The 18082-nt window shown below is 38.6% G+C and overlaps 1 non-coding gene across 1 annotated transcript; it reads left to right on the top strand.

The window, feature by feature from the left end:
• The first annotated feature begins 281 nt into the window (after positions 1-281).
• On the top strand, positions 282-353 carry TRNAH-AUG (transfer RNA histidin (anticodon AUG)). The gene has a single exon. It is a non-coding gene; the product is annotated as a tRNA-His (tRNA).
• The last annotated feature ends 17729 nt before the right edge of the window (positions 354-18082 follow it).

Below are 18082 nucleotides of genomic sequence, written 5' to 3'. Positions count from 1 at the left end.
ATTATAATGGGTAGACAGGGTTGAGAATCATTTGTCTAGATTTTCTGCACTACGTATACATGCTACTATGTATATAATAGTATATAAAATACATTATTATTGAAAAGTACAAGACAGAGATGTTTATATGTATATATACATATGTATTTCTTATATGTGGGTGTGTGTGTATACATATATTTTTGAATGAGAGTCTTATGCAAGTGCCAGAGGTGGAAGGTTCTTTCATCTATTCATTTTATTTATATATATATATATATATATGGAAGTACCAGCTGGCTTCCCTGGTGGCTCAGATGGTAAAGCGTCTGCCTATGAAGCAGGAGACCCAGGTTCGATCCCTGGGTTGGGAAGATCCCCTGGAGAAGGAAATGGCAACCCACTCCAGTACTCTTGCCTAGAAAATCCCATGGACGAAGGAGCCTGCTAGGCTAGAGTCCACGGGGTTGCAAAGAGTCAGGCATGACTGAGCGACTTCACTTCATATATATATATATGAATGAGAAAGAGTCTCCAGAATCTTTCAGTTTCCATTAATAATGTGTCAGTGGATATAAATCTATTTCATTTTAGAGCAGTTCCTCTTAACCAGGGGTGATTTTGTTCCCCAGGGAACATTGGACAATACCTGGAGCCTTTATTGCTTGTGACAACAGGGATGAGGGTGCTACTAGCTTGCAGTGGGTAGGGGCTGGTAAATACTGCTAAATATGTTACAATGTACAGGACACCTCTCCACAACACTGAATTATTTGGCCTCAAATGCCTATAGTTCTGAAGTTGAAAAACCCTGTTTTAGAAGAATACACAGTGTTCTATTCTAAGACAGTACTAGATTTTATCCAGTCTGTCCATTGTGATTTGCTGACTTCATTTAATACTGACAGGCTATGAAGGGCTTGACAAAATGTGGGTTATATGGGTATTTCTTGTCTCTCTACACACTTTCCCAAAACTCAGTAAAGTAAGGTGCATGATTTTTGCTCCTTTTATTTTTTCCATAGCAATCAAAGCATTGTTGGGCATGTTAAAGTCTTAAAGAAAAGCCTGTTGAGTTGAACGGGATCTTCCCCAATCCCCACAATATAGTCAGATTCCATTGCATTTGTCTTTGGTTTCTGTTAAACCCTCAAAATAAAGGTTGGGTGAAATTCTTTCCGTCAATAACAAATAGAATTACCTGTAGAGTCTCGGCTGTATTGCAGAGTGAATGATTAAAAATCATTGGCAAATAGTAAGCTGCCTGCTATGACCTTTCAGCTCTTGGTATTTTGACTGACGGTCCCCTCTTTACAGTTTAGTGAAGTTGTAAACAGTGAGACATGAGACCTGCTGATGGGCCAGGCAGTCAAATACCGAATATGAAAAGGTCAGTGTCAAACTCTGCTTGCTGATATGACTCAGCCTGGCTTGGAGTTGGGTGGGCCTGTGACACTGTGGCTCTGAGCTGTTGACTTAAAAGGAAAATGACAAATGGTCCCATAGCAAAGAAGATGGAAAAGTCTTCTGTTTGAATTCTTCTGGTAGATTTGAAAACGTTTCTGGCTAACGCCATCTCTGGTTAAGACCACACATATTTCAAGTAGAGAATGCTGTGATATTTGCTGCTTTGAAGGCTTTATCTCGGGTGGTGACTGATACTGTTCTTGTTCCCCCTCCTTTCTTCTCCCTTTTTCTAACTATCTTGCAGATACTCACCTCTCTTTCACTCTGGTAACAAGGGTCTCCTTGCAATGCTATTAAATATAGAGCCCTTGGTCAACTTTTTCAAAATTAGCTCTTTACTTTCTCTTTTTTGTGTGTGTCTCATTTTAAATTTTGTTACCTTTGTGTTCACTGTTTTCTTTTTCTTCTTCTTGCATCCTTTAACACTCTCTTGCTCCTTCAAGTACGTTCACTGCTTTCTTTCTCCAGCTTTGAGATGTATTAAGTCTCTCATACCAGTAAAGATGTGAGCATTTATTTGTTCATTCACCAAACAGCATGAGTGCCTAATATGAGTCAGGCCTTGTGTAAGCCCCCATGGGGCAAGGTATGGTTTCTACTATCTGGGTGCAATCAGTATAGGAGGAGGACTGACCCTAAGAAAATGCCACTGATTCATTGTGCTCAGTCGTGTTTGCTTCTCTGCGGCCCCATGGAATGTAGCCCACATGTGACAGAGGAGCCTGGTGGCTACAGTCCTTGGGGTCGCAAAGAGTTGGACACGACTAAGCGACTAACACACACGTGATGTAATAAAGGAGCTATCACTACAATAGTCATCATATTACAATATACAAATGTATAAAATCAATGTGTAAACCTTAAATTTATAAAATGTTGTATCTTAAGTATTTCAATTAAAAACATGCATATAATTAAAATAAAGCCAAAAGCCAAAAATAAAAGGAAAGAAGAAAATTGTAAAGATATAGAAATCAGAAAGAATTGGCAGATGGGACTGCCTAGTGGTATGAAACAGCATAAAACATTTAGAAAACAGCATGAGGTAGATATTGGAAATAGTCGTATTTCAGACAATGGTATCTGAGCCTTGCTGCTGCTGCTGCTAAGTCGCTTCAGTCGTGTCCAACTCTGTGCGACCCCAGAGACGGCAGCCCACCAGGCTTCCCTGTCCCTGCGATTCTCCAGGCAAGAACACTGGAGTGGATTGCTGTTGCCTTCTCCAATGCATGAAAGTGAAAAGTGAAAGTGAAGTTGCTCAGTCGTGTCTGACTCCTGGCGACCCCATGGACTGCAGCCCACCAGGCTCCTCTGTCCATGGGATTTTCCAGGCAAGAGTACTAGAGTGGGTTGCCATTGCCTTCTCCATCTGAGCCTTAGGGAGCATCTTTCCTAATGTGACGCATGTGGTAAATGGTAGAGCTAGAATTTGGATCCATGTCTGCCTATCACCAATGTTAGTCTTCTTAACCTCTAAGGCATGCTAGTTCTTTGAAAGGTTTGATAATTGCTATAAGCATAAGGTCAATGTAAACATAATACATATATTGGGTTGGACAAAAAGTTCATTTTTTTTTTTGCATAACATGGTACATAAAAACCCAAATGAACTTTTTGGTCAACCCAATATATATAAAGACAATTATTTCGCATCTGGAGGAGGAAGGCAATATGAAACAGGACAGTGACTTTCAGAAAAAAGGGGACTGTATTTGAGCTGCCCTTGAGGTGGTGGCAATCATCAGGGTGACAAACGAACACAAAGAAAGACATGGGTACAGATTCCTATTTTGTGGAATCTTAGGGCTTCTCTGGCAGCTCAGTCGGTAAAGAATCTGTCTGCAATGCAGGAGACCCGTGTTTGATCCATGGGTTGGGAAGATCCCCTGGAGAAGGAAATGGTGACCCACTCCAGTATTCTTGCCTGGGAAATTCCATGGACAGAGGAGCCTGGCAGGCAACAGTCCATGGGGTAGCAAGGAGTTGGACACGACCGAGTAACTTTCACTTTCAAAGTATCACCAACAATTTCCTAGTATGTACAAAATATTTAAGAACTTCTCCCTGTAGACAACTTCACATAAATAAACAGCCTTAGCATGCTGCAATTCACATCAAATTGGGAAATTTCAATAATTGACCATTCCCTTGGCTTGATTTTTTTGTCAGACACTTTGATAGTCATCTTAATTCTTGCAAATAGAATTATTGGCAGCATTCCAGATTAAACTTACATTTAGTGGCACTGTTCTGAAAAGCAGCATGTTGTTTTGTTGCCCTTTGTATATATGCAAACATGCTTCCTCAGTCTTTGAATTCTCAATTGAAGTTCACCAGTCCTTTTGACTCCTGGTGAAAGTCAAGTTTAGCTATGTGCCCAGCCACCTTTATGAATTACTTTTCCACTGAGCTGTATTACACGATTGCCACAAAATGGTAACTTGTTTCAGAATCATATTCTTTTTATCTCAATTTTTAGCTAAAATCTTATATTCTTATACAGAATGATTGGAAAATTAGAGAATTAATTTCAGAATTTATAATCTCTAATGGCATCAGCTTCTCTTTCTCATATTGCTGTATGGTCTTCTCATGTATGCTGTATGTAAAACTTAAAGCTATGGGATAGGAAGACTTGAGAGGATACCTTCGGTTGTTTTCATCCCACATTGGGACAGGTAAATAAAATAAGAACTATTATCTTTTTTTTTTCCTGGGGAGATAAATCGTGCTTAATATTGTTAGGAGATATCTTTTCCAATGATATTTTCGTTTCTTTTTTCTTGCTATTATAGTAAGAAAGTAAAGCATTTGGGGGCTATGAGTTATCCCAGAAAAGTAAATCTTCCAGGCAACTGAGATTTACCCCTAAAAGATGTTGTTGACAATGGGTGAAATTCTGGCTAATGACAGTTGAGGACTAGTATATCTATAGATGCCAGCTGGACTGATCTTTTCTCCCCAATCTAATTGCATGTTTATTGAAACAGTAAATACCATGAGGGCTCTAGTCTTTCATCAGGGATGTTAACATATTACTAAATTAGTGATAAATTGTATAACTGCTAATTCTTTTATTCCCAAGTCCGAAGTGAACTCCCTCAGTCATGTCCGACTCTTTGCGACCCTGTGGACTGTAGCTGGCCAGGCTCTTCTGTCCATGGGATTCTCCAGGCAAGAATACTGGAGTGGGTTGCCATTTCCTTCTCCAGGGGATCTTCCCAACCCAGGGATCGAACCCTGGTCTCCTGCATGGCAGGCAGATGCTTTATCCTCTGAGCCACCAGGGAATTCCCAATTTAGAAACAGGAAGTGTATATTATCCGAATGCTCTGTGGCTGTATTTCTGACTAAAGTTTAGCAATGTATATGTATTGTAAAAGGCAGCTCAATGGACTGATTAACTATAGTTAGAATCCTTCATAAGGTATGTAATACAGATATTTTAAAATTTTCATATGAAATGCTATTTTATATCATATCAACTGGATTCTTACCAATTGCATATATGATCTTGAAGAGTTAAATATCTTTTAGAAAAAGTTACATTAACCAGTTTTGGTAATCAGGTTAACATATAATGTCTTAAAGTTGTGTGCTATAAACTAGAGCCTCCATATTGGGTATCCCTGTCATATGTTTTCCTCCCTACAAGCCATTTTTCATACTGGAGTCTCAGTAATGTTTTTATAAATATAAAACTGAGCTTTTCATATCCTTTCTAATAATCTCTTAAGGGTTTCCCATTGTAACCTACATAATATCAATGTGTGTACCTACAACTTATAAGACTCTGTGTGATCTTGGCTCCTTTTAATCTCTTCAGTCCTGCAGTCCCCCTCTGCCCTTTGCACACCACAGTAGTCACACTGACCATCTTTTTCTGCTTGGCTTATGCTCCAAGCTTCTTCCCACGTCAAGGTCTTTACAGTAGCTGTTTCCTCTGTCAGAAAAGCAACCTTAGCTTTACTTCCAAATGTTTCATGTGGCCCATTCCTCCATATCATTAAGATCTCAGACAAATATGATCTCCTTAGGCCTCCCCCAATATAGGAGTAGCCCCTATTCATTCTCCATCCAATTATAGCAATTTATCTCCTTCACAGTACAGCATTATCTATCTCACGTTCAGTTCAGTTACTTAGTTGTGTCTGACTCTTTGTGACCCCATGGACTGCAGCATGCCAGGCCTTCCTGTCCATCACCAACTCCCAGAGCTTGCTCAAACCCATGTCCATCGAGTCAGTGATGCCATCCAATGATCTCACCTCTGTCATCCCCTTCTCCTCCTGCCTTCAATCTTTCCCAACATCAGGATCTTTTCCAATGAGTCAGTTCTTTGCATCAGGTGGCCAAAATATTGGAGTTTCAGCTTCAGCATCATTCCTTCCAATGATTATTCAGGACTGATTTCCTTTATGACTGACTGGTTTGATCTCCTTGCAGTCCAAGTCCAAAGGACTCTCAAGAGTCTCCTCCAACACCACAGTTCAAAAGCATCAATTCTTTGGCACTTGGTTTTCTTTATGGTCCAACTCTCACATCCATACATAACTACTGGAAAAACCATAGCTTTGACTACATGGACCTTTGTTGGCAAAGTAATGTATCTGTTTTTAATATGCTGTCTAGGTTGGTCATAGCTTTTCTTCCAAGGAGCAAGTGTCTTTTAATTTCATGGCTGCAGTCACCCCACCTGCAGTGATTTTGGAGCCCAAGAAAATAAAGTCTGTCACTTTTTCCACTGTTTTCCCATCTATTTGCCATGAAGTGATGGGACCAGATACCAAGGTCTTTGTTTTTTGAATGTTGAGTTTTAAACCAGCTTTTTCACTGTCCTCTTTCTCTTTCAATGAGGCTCTTCAGTTCCTTGTTGCTTTCTGTCATAAAAGTTCCTACCCATTACTAGAATGAGTTGAGGTATTTCAAATCCTGAAAGATGATGCTGTGAAAGTGCTGCACGCAATATGCCAGCAAATTTGGAAAACTCAGCAGTGGCCACAGGACTGGAAAAGGTCAGTTTTCATTCCAATCCCAAAGAAAGGCAATGCCAAAGAATGCTCAAATTACCACACAATTGCACTCATCTCACACGTTAGTAAAGTAATGCTTAAAATTCTCCAAGCCAGGCTTCAGCAATATGTCAACCGTGAACTTCCAGATGTTCAAGCTGGTTTTAGAAAAGGCAGAGGAACCAGAGATCAAATTGCCAACATCTGCTGGATCATGGAAAAAGCAAGAGAGTTCCAGAAAAACATCTATTTCTGCTTTATTGACTATGCCAAAGCCTTTGACTGTGTGGTTCACAATAAACTGTGGGAAATTCTGAAGGAGATGGGAATACCAGACCACCTGACCTGCCTCTTGAGAAATTTGTATGCAGGTCAGGAAGCAACAGTTAGAACTGGACATGGAACAACAGACTGGTTCCAAATAAGAAAAGGAGTACGTGAAGGCTGTATATTGTCACCCTGTTTATTTAACTTATATGCAGAGTACATCATGAGAAACGCTGGACTGGAAGAAGCACAAGCTGGAATCAAGATTGCCAGGAGAAATATCAATAACCTCAGATATGCAGATGACACCACCCTTATGGCACAAAGTGAAGAGGAACTAAAAAGCCTCTTGATGAAAGTGAAAGAGGAGAGTGAAAAAGTTGGCTTACAGCTCAACATTCAGAAAACGAAGATCATGGCATCCTGTCCCATCACTTCATGGGAAATAGATGGGGAAACAGTGGAAACAGTGTCAGACTTTATTTTTGGGGGCTCCAAAATCACTGCAGATGGTGACTGCAGCCATGAAATTAAAAGACGCTTACTCCTTGGAAGGAATGTTATGACCAACCTAGATAGCATATTCAACAACAGAGACATTAGTTTGCCAACAAAGGTCCGTCTAAGTCAAGGCTATGGTTTTTCCAGTGGTCATGTATGGATGTGAGAGTTGGACTGTGAAGAAGGCTGAGCGCTGAAGAATTGATGCTTTTGAACTGTGGTGTTGGAGAAGACTCTTGAGAGTCCCTTGGACTGCAAGGAGATCCAACCAGTCCATTCTGAAGGAGATCAGCCCTGGGATTTCTTTGGAAGGAATGATGCTAAAGCTGAAACTCCAGTACTTTGGCCACCTCATGCGAAGTGTTGACTCATTGCAAAAGACTCTGATGCTGGGAGGGATTGGGGGCAGGAGGAGAAGGGGACGGCAGAGGATGAGATGGCTGGATGGCATCACTGACTTGATGGACGTGAGTTTGGGTGAACTCCGGGAGTTGGTGATGGGCAGGGAGGCCTGGCGTGCTGCGATTCATGGGGTCGCAAAGAGTTGGACACGACTGAGCGACTGAACTGAACTGAAAACTTTATGAGGGCAAAATCTTCTTTTTTAAAAATTTATTTATTTATTTGCTTTTGGCTGCACTGAGTCTTCACTGCTGCTTTCAGACTTAATCTAGTTGTAGCAAGCAGGGGCTACTGTTTAATTGTGGTGAATGGGCTTCTCACTGCAATGACTTCTGTTGTTGCAGAGCATGGACTCAGGAGTGACTTCAGTAATTGTCTCGAGGTATGTAATTTCATTTTTTTTGGTACAGCCTTTGTCTTTTTTTTTTTTTTTAAGAAGGAAAATGAGAGTGTTCCACCCTCTTCATTTTTTGGAAAAGATCAAAATGGATAGGTATTAGCTGTCCTTCTGTTTGGTAGAACTCCCATGTGAATTTCTATGGTCCTGGAATATTGTTTGCTGGGAGTTATTTTGTTTGCTTTTAGAAGTTAGTTCAATTTCACTACTAGTGATTAGTTTTGCAAATATTTCTTTTTAATTCAATCTTGGGAGATTGTATGTTTCTAGAAATTTGACCATTTCTTCTCAGTTGTCCATTTTATTGGCTTATAACTGTAGATTTCTCTTATTTCTTCTCTTTCATTTCCTTTTTTGTGTCCTCTCTTCTTAGTGAACCTGGATAGAGGTTCATCAATTCTGTTTAAACCAAAAGCTGTTTTTTAAATGTTTTATTGATGTTTTTAGTCTTTTTAGTCTTATTTCAGAGAAGGCAATGGCACCCCACTCCAGTACTCTTGTCTGGAAAATCCCATGGGCAGAGGAGCCTGATAAGCTGCAGTCCATGGGGTCGCAAAGAGTCAGACATGACCGAGCGACTTCACTTTCACTTTTCACTTTCATGCATTGGAGACAGAATTGGCAACCCACTCCAGTGTTCTTGCCTGGAGTATCCCAGGGATGGAGGAGCCTGGTGGGCTACCATCTATGGGGTCTCACAGAGTCGGATATGACTGAAGCAACTTAGCAGCAGCAGCAGCAATCTCTTATTTATTTCTTCTTTCATCTCCTTTATTTCCTTCCATCTTATAACTTTGGGCTTTGTTCCTGTTTATCTCATTAGTTTATATGGTAGGCTGCTGCTGCTGCTGCTGCTGCAAAGTCGCTTCAGTCATGTCCGACTCTGTGTGACCCCATAGATGGCAGCCCACCAGGCTCCCCCATCCCTGGGATTCTCCAAGCAAGAACACTGGAGTGGGTTGCCATTTCCTTCTCCAGTGCATGAAAGTGAAAAGTGAAAGTGAAGTCGCTCAGTCGTGTCCAACTCTTCCCGACCCCATGGACTGTAGCCTACCAGGCTCCTCCATCCCTGGGATTTTCCAGGCAAAAGTACTGGAGTGGGGTGCCATTTCCTTCTCCATGTGGTAGGCTAGGTTATGTATTTGAGATTTTTATCGTTTCTTGAGGAAGACCTCTATTACTATAAACTTCCTGGACGTAATTTCTTTTGCTACATGTCATATATTTTGGAAAGTTGTTTTTCTATTTTAATTTGTTTCAAGGTATTTTCTGAGTTCCTCTTTGATTTCATTATTGACCCATAGGTTCTTTAGTGGTATGTTCTTTAATATCTGTATTTTTGTGCTTTTCCCATTTTTTTAATGTAGTTTATTTTAGTTTCATACCATTGTGGTTAAAAAAAGTGCTTGACAAAGCTTCTGCCCTCTTAAATTTGTTGAGACTTGTTTTGTGACCTAAAGTGATATATTCTGGAGAATGTTCCACATGTACTTGAAAAGAATGTATATTCTACTGTATTTGGATAGAATGTCCTGTAGTTACCTATTAAGCCAACTGGTCTATTTTGTCATTTAAGACTACTTACTATTGCCTAATTTATTTTCTAGATGATCTTTCCATTGATGTAAGTGGAGTGTTAAAGCCCCCTGTTATTTTTACATCAATATCAATTTCTCCCTTTATATTTGTTAATACTTATTAGGTTGGTGCAAACATAACTGTGGCTTCAGACCATGAATTTTAAATCCTTTTAACTAGATACAAGCACATCTTTATTCATCAAAATAGTAACCATTACAATAAACACCTTTTTCCCAATGAGAAATGTCTGTTTATTCCTGTAACATAAAAACCCATGCTTTGGGATTTGACAAACTCTTAGAAAGCATTTTTCTACCTCATCCTGGTGTGGAAGCATTTTCTCTACAAAAAGCTGTCGAGATGCTTGAAGAAGTGGCAATCGGTTGGCAAGAAGTCAGGTGAATATGGTGTGTGACACAAAACTTTGTAGCCCAGTTCTTTCAACTTTTGAAGTCTTGGTTTTGTGACATGCATCAGGCATTGTTGTGGAGAAGAATTGGGCTCATTCTGTTGACCAATGCTGGCTGCAGGCATTGCAGTGTTTGGGTGCATTTCATCGATTTGTTGAGCATACTTCTCAGGTGTAATGGTTTTGCTAGGATTCAGAAAGCTATAGTGGATCAGACAGGCAGCACACCACCAAACAGTGACCATGACCAGTTTTTGGCATAAGTTTGGCTTTGGGAAGTGCTTTGGAGCTTCTTCTTGGTCCAACCACTGAGCCAGGCATCACCAGTTGTCATAGAAAATCCACTTTTCATCACACATCACAGTGCGTTCGAGAAATGGTTCAATGTTTTTGCATAAAATAAGAGAAGACAATACTGAAAAATGTTTTTTTTTTTTAACTTTTGGTTTTGATCAGCTCACTAGGCACTCACTTACCAACCCTTTTCACCTTTCCAGTATGCCTAAAATGCCAAATGGCCATAGAATTGTCAACTTTGTGTTCTTTGACAACTTTTTGTGTAGTTGTAAGACGATCAGCTTCCATGATTGCTCTCAACTGATTGTTATCAATTTCCGATGGCCAGCCTACGCTGGCCTACACTTCTCATCTTCAAGGCTTTTGTCTTCTTTGCAAAACTTCTTGAACACCACTGCACATTATGTTCCTTAGCAGTTCCTGGACCAAATGTGTTGTTGATGTTACAAGTTGTCTTGGCTGCTTTATGACCCATTTTTAACTCAAAGAATTGCTTGAATTTGCTTTTTTGTCTAACATCATTTCCATAGTCTAAAATAAATATCAAATACATAGCAAGTAATAAGTCGTTAGCAAAAACTTAAAGCGAGAATTTAAATGTGCATTAAAATGATGTATAACATAACCACATTTATTTAAGAATGTATTCCAATATCAAATGGCAAAATTAAGGAATGCAAAACCACAATTACTTTTGTATCAACCTAATATTTATCCATTTAGTTGCTCCTGTATTATTAATAAGCATCTTAACAAACATTTTAAATCTTTTTATATTGATCTTCATGATTATATAATTAATGAATTTCATTTTAAATTCTATTTTGTCTGAAATGAATATTGTTACTACTCTTTCCTTGTCATTTCTGTTTGAATGAAACTTTTCCCAATGTCCTCACTTTCAGTCCGTCTGTGTCTTTACCTTTGATGTCTTGTTATCATTTAGATGGGTCTTGTGTTTTTATTCAGTCAGCGTCCCTATGAATTTTGATTGACATATTTAGTCCATTTTTATTTAAAGTGATTATTGATAGGTATGTACTTATTTCCATTTGGTTAATTGTTTTCTAATAGTTTTTGTTAGTGTTTCTCAGGGTTTTTTTTCTTCTTTTAGTTTCCTCACTTGTGGTTTGATGATTTTCATTGGTGGTATACTTGTATTCCTTCTTTCCAGTTTTTGTATATATACTGTAGGTTTTGGATTAAGTTTCTGCATAAAAATCACCTGGTTGCCTTATGGGGTTTCCTTTGTTTGTGACTCTTTGTTTTCCTGTTGCTACTATTAGAGTCTTTATCTGTTACTTTTGCAATTTAAATTATGATATGTCTCAGTATTAGTCTCTTTGGGTTTATGTTATTTTGGACTCTATGTACTACCTGTACCTGTATATTTGTTTCCTTCTTCACATTTCAGAAGTCTTCATTGATAATTTTATTAAATACATTTTTGATCCTTTTCTCTTTCTATTCTTCTGGGACCCCTGTAATTCAAATGTTAGTATGCCCGATGACCTAGAAGTCCCTTAAATTTCCCCCCTTTTAAAAATTTGTTTCACTTTTTGCTGTTGTGATTGGGTGAGTTCCATTCTGTCATCTTGATCACTTGTGCATTCTTTTGCGTCACTTCAGTTCAGTTCAGTCGCTCAGTCATGTCCAACTCTTTGTGACCCCATGACCATAGCACGCCAGGCCTCCCTGTCCATCACCAACTCCTGGAGTTTACCCAAACTCGTGTCCAATGAGTTGGTGATGCCATCCAACCATCTCATCCTCTGTTGTCCCCTTCTCCTCTTGCCCTCAATTTTTGCGAGCATCAGGGTCTTTTCAAATGAGTCAGCTCTTCGCATCAGGTGGCCAAAGTATTGGAGTTTCAGCTTCAGCATCAGTCCTTCCAATGAACACTCAGGGCTAATCTCCTTTAGGATGGACTGGTTGGATCTCCTTGCAGTCCAAGGGACTCTCAAAAGTCTTCTCCAACACCACAGTTCAAAAGCATCAATTCTTCGGCACTCAGCTTTCTTATAGTCCAACTCTCACATCCATATATGAGTACTGGAAAAACCATAGCCTTGACTAGATGGCCCTTTGTTGGCAAAGTAATGTCTCTGCTTTTTAATATGCTGTCCAGGTTGGTTATAACTTTCCTTCCAAGGAGTAAGCGTCTTTTAATTTCATGGGTGCAGTCACCATCTGCAGTGATTTTGGAGCCCCCAAAATATAAAGTCAGCCACTGTTTCCACTGTTTCCCCATGTATTTGCCAAGAAGTGATGGGACCGGATGCCATGATTTTAGTTTTCTGAATGTTGATTGTATCACTTAGTCTGCTCTTAATTCTTTATCGTGTATTTTTCATTTCAGTTATTGAATTCTTTAGTTCTGACTTGTTCTTTGAAAATTTTCTACTTCTTTATCAAAATTCTCACTGTATTCATCTATTCTTTTCCTTAGTTCATTTAGCATTCTTATTACTAATGCTTTGAACTCTATCTGATAAATGTTAATCTCTATTTTATTAATTATTTTTCTAGATGTTTTTGTTCTTTTGTTTGAAACAAATTCCACTGTCTTATAATTTGATTAAATTTCTCAGTCTTTATGAAATTACATAAAACAATTATATATCCCAGTTGAAGTGTTTATTGTCCTTGTTTGGAAGTGTCCCTATGCAGTCTACTTGTGCCCATTGGCTTTGGTGAAACAAGTGAATGTGAAGTGTGCATGGATCATGTCTTCCCCCAGAGTGTGCTGGCAGCTGTCACCTTAGTGAGAGGTGGGGCTGGAGATAGACTGGCCAAGTATAAGTAAATAAGAGCCAAGTGTAAGCTAGATCTTCTCCTATGCTCATGAGTCATCAGCATGTTATTTGCAGTGGGGCTGGATGCATAGGCACTGTAGTAGAAGTCTGGAGGATCAAGTCATAGCTTGTTCCATTCCTTTTAATTGTGTGCACTGTCCCCAACCCTGGAATAGAAACTTCTCTTTAGTAGGGAGGAGTGTGGACCAAGAAGGGCCAGATTCGGCACCTGTTGTTGGTTGCAGCATGTGTTGGAATGGTCCTAGCATGCCAGTCAGAGCTCAAAATAGCTCCAAATCCACTGCCTCAGTGAGTGACAGCTGTGGTCAGGTATGAACCAGTTCCTTACCCCACAGTTTCACACTTTCCTCAGCCATAGCAGCCCTTCCTCTAGTTGGGAGATGCACTTGTGTTAGAGGAGCTGGAACAGGTGCTCAGCACAGGTCAGGGCACATGATGCAGTGGTCATGGGATACCCACCAGAGTCACACAGTTTCAATTTGGTTAGTCCACTTTGTTTCAGGGAGTAAGCAACCATGTACATGCTATTCAGGAGTGCAGTCTAGGTTTCTTACTGTCTTCCTGTCAGTCCCATGGTTTATCAAACCAGCAAAGGAGGCTCATTTTCCTGGTGTTGGACACCAGACCTTATTTCCCAATATGTGGTTCAAACTGCTCGCTGCCCATGGATGATCACTGAGCCCATGATATCACCCTTCTGTTCTGTGTCACCTCCTAAGGGGTATGAATCCCAACCTAATTATATCTATCAGATCAGATCAGATCAGTCGCTCAGTCGTGTCCGACTCTTTGTGACCCCATGAATCGCAGCACGCCAGGCCTCCCTGTCCATCACCAACTCCCGGAGTTCACTGAGACGCACGTCCATCGAGTCAGCAATGCCATCCAGCCATCTCATCCTCTGCCGTCCCCTTCTCCTCCTGCCCCCCAATCCCTCCCAGCATCAGAGTCTTTTCCAATGAGTCAACTCTTCGCATGAGGTGGCCAAAGTACTGGAGTTTCAGCTTTAGCATCATTCCTTCCAAAGAAATCCCAGGGCTGATCTCCTTCAGAATGGACTGGGTGGATCTCCTATAAGATCTTGGCATCTGGTCCCATCACTTCATGGCAAATCGATGGGGAAACAATGAAAACAGTGAGAGGCTTTATTTTCTTGGTCTCCAAAATCACTGTAGCTAGTGACTGCAGCCATGAATTTACTTCTGGGCATACACACTGAGGAAACCAGAAGGGAAAGAGACACATGTACCCCAATGTTCATCGCAGCACTGTTTATAATAGCCAGGACATGGAAGCAACCTAGATGCCCATCAGCAGATGAATGGATAAGAAAGCTGTGGTACATATACACAATGGAGTGTTATTCAGCCATTAAAAAGAATACATTAGAATCAGTTCTAATGAGGTGGATGAAACTGGAGCCTATTATACAGAGTGAAGTAAGCCAGAAAGAAAAACACCAATACAGTATACTAATGCATATATATGGAATTTAGAAAGATGGTAACAATAACCCTGTGTATGAGACAGCAAAAGAGACACTGATGTATAGATCAGTCTTATGGACTCTCTGGGAGAGGGGGAGGGTGGGGAGATTTGGGAAAATGGCATTGAAACATGTATAATATCATGTATGAAACGAGTCTCCAGTCCAGGTTCGATGCATGATACTGGATGCTTGGGGCTGGTGCACTGGGACGACCCAGAGGGAGGGTATGGGGAGGGAGGAGGGAGGAGGGTTCAGGATGGGGAACACAGGTACACCTGTGGCAGATTCATTTCGATATTTGGCAAAACTAATACAATATTGTAAAGTTTCAAAATAAAAAAAATAAAAGGCACTTGCTCCTTGGAAGAAAACCTATGACAAACCTAGACAGAATATTAAAAAGCAGAGACATTACTTTGCCAAAAAAGGTCCGTATTGTCAAAGCTATGGTTTTTCCAGTAGTCATGTATGGATGTGAGAGTTGGACCATAAAGAAAAATGAGTGCTGAAGAATTGATGCTTTTAAACTGTGGTGTTGGAGAAGACTCTCGAGTCCCTTGGACTGCAAGCAGATGAAACCCAGTCCATCCTAAAGGAAATCAATCCTGAATATTCATTGGAAGGACTGATACGGAAGCTGAAACTCCAATCCTTTGGCCACCTGATGCGAAGAGCTGACTCATTGGAAAAGACCCTGATTCTGGGAAAGACTGAAGGCAGGAGGAGAAGGGGATGATAGAGGATGAGACAGTTGGATGGCATCACTGATTCAATGGACATGAGTTTGAGCAAGCTCGGGAAGCCTGGTGTGCTGCAGTCCATGGGGTCACAAAGAGTCTGACATTACTGAGCAACTGAACTGAACTGATTTTGTTGATGTATTTTATAGCCATATTCAAAACAGATATTCATTTATAGTTTTCCTGTGATTTCTTCTGTAGGTTTAGTATCTGTGTTATGCTGTCTTGAGAATGATGTGGGAAATAATCACCACTCTTCTATTTTGGGGGAATTGTTTGTGAAGATTTGTGATAATTCTTCATTAAAACTTTGGTCAAAATTATCCATGGCTACATCTGGTCCTGGTCTAGTCTTTGTGGATAGTTTTTATTAATCACTCATTCAATGTATTTTTTCATAAAGCTTTATTTGGATTTTTCTGTTTTCCTGAGTTAATATAGGTAGTTTTTGTCTTTCTAGGAATATGTGCATTTTATCTGGGTTATCCAATTTTTTTACATAAAATTGTTCATATTTCCTTATAACCAGTTTTTTTTGTTTCTGTAAAGTCTCTCCTAATATGCCTTCTTTGTTCATGATTTTAGTAATTTAACTGTTTCCCTTTTGTTCTTTGTCAGTGTGTTTATTGATTTTGCTGATTTTTTGAAGAGTCAGCTTTTAGCTTGCTTGATTTCCCTTGTGATTTGTTTTTGTTCCCATGGTTATTTAAGTGTGTGTTTCTCAAATTTCACATATCTGTGAGTTTCCCAAAATTCCTTTTGTTATTGATTTCTAATTTTCATTTCAATATAGGTAAAGATGATACTTTGAATAATTTCAACACTTGTCAATGTATTGAGGCTTCTCTTATGGCCTGTTACTTTGCAATATCTTCAGGAATGTGTTTCATATGCACTTCAGAAGAATATGTATTCTGTTGTTATTGGGTGAATTGGTCTATACATGTTTGTTGAGTTGTTTTATAGCATTCTTCAAATCTTTTATTTCCTTGTTGATCATCTGCTTAGTTCTTCTATCCATTATTGAAAGTGAAGCATTGAAATATCCCAACTATTATTGTTGAATTGTCTGTTTATCCATTCAGTTATGTCAGTTTTTTGCCTCATGTAGTTTAGCAATATGTGTCATTTGTATTTATATTTATGATTATGTTTTCTTGATGCATTTACTCTTTAACCATCAGAAGATGTCCTTCTTTATTTCTAGTAACAATTTTTGTCTTGAATTATGTTTTAGGCTCATATTAGCATAACCACTTCTTTTCCATTCTTTTACTTTTAACCTATTATTTTTTAATGAGTTTCACATAGCATATAATTTGATTTTTAAAAATCTATTCAGCCAGAGTTTTCCTTTCAGTTTGAATGTTTAATTCCTTCACATTCAGTGCAATTACTCATAAAATAGGATTATGTCTGCTACTTTGGTATTTATTTTCTATATACCATATGTCTTTGTTATTATATTCCTCCACTATTGCATTTTTCTTTGTTGAATAGATTTTTTTAAACATACCATTTTCATTCTTTGCCACTTCTTTTAGTGTTTTTTTAACAGAAAGTTATTTTCTTAGTGATATTTTTCTGAATTAAAATTAACATCTTTCTATTTAGCAATCTATTTGGATAAAAACAATTTATTTTCAGTTGTATGAAAAAGTTTCTCTTATGTATTTCCATTCTTTATACTCTCCTCTGTGCCTCAGTTATAATAAGATTAAATCTTTATACATTGTATATCCATCAATATAGATTTATAATTATTCCTTTAGTAGTTGTATTTTAAATCAGGACAAAAAAGATTTATAAGCAAAATATATTTATACTGCCTTTTATATATGCATATGATTTGTTTTCATCAGTGCTTTTTATTTCTTTATATGGATTTGAATTACCATCCAGTATCCTCTCATCTCAGTCAATAAGATTCTATGTTGTTTGATGAGAAACCAATTGTTTATTTTATTGAGGATCCCTTGTATAGTATATGAGGAGCGCATCTCTCTTGCAGTTTTCAAGGTTTTCTTATTGTCTTTGGCTTTCATCTGTTTGATTGTGATTTGAGTAGGTGAGGATCTCTCTGCAGTTTTACTGTATAGATTTTGTTGAGCTTCTTAAAAGTATTAATTAATATTTTACATCAAATTTGGGAAATTTTCAGTCATTATTTCTTTAAAATATTCTTTCTGCCTTTTTCCTCCTCTCCTTCTGAGACTTCAGTTATGTGTATGTTGGTATGCTTGATGCTGTCCCACTGTTCTTCAAGACTCAGTTCATTTTCCCTTATTCTTTTTACTTTTTCTCAGACTGAAAATCTCTGTGGATCTATCTTCAAGTTCTCTCTTCTTTCCTCTGCCTGCTCAAATCTGTTGAGCTTTAGTAGTGGATTTATTTTGGTTATTTATTTGTCAGCTCCAGAGTTTTTATGTACTTTTTAATAATTTCTACTTATTTACTAACATCTTCTATCTGGTGAAAGGTTGTCTTCATCCTTTAAAAAATTCTTATGCATGATTTGCTTTCATTTTGTGCATATTTATAGCAACTGGTTTAAAGTTTTTGTCTATTAAATTTAATGTCTAGATTTTCTCAAGGATGGTTACTATGTACTTTTTATGTCCTATATATTTGCCATACATTCTTATTTGTTTGCATGTTTTTTGTTGTTGTTGAAAAACTATACATTTTAAATAATGTGTAAAATCTGGATATTAGATTTTCCTCC

Source organism: Bubalus kerabau, chromosome X, assembly GCF_029407905.1.
Source record: "Bubalus kerabau isolate K-KA32 ecotype Philippines breed swamp buffalo chromosome X, PCC_UOA_SB_1v2, whole genome shotgun sequence".
NCBI classification, from domain to species: Eukaryota; Metazoa; Chordata; class Mammalia; order Artiodactyla; family Bovidae; genus Bubalus; species Bubalus kerabau.
The sequence above is the reverse complement of the archived record's forward strand: the minus strand, read 5'-3'. Positions and strand labels throughout refer to the sequence as shown.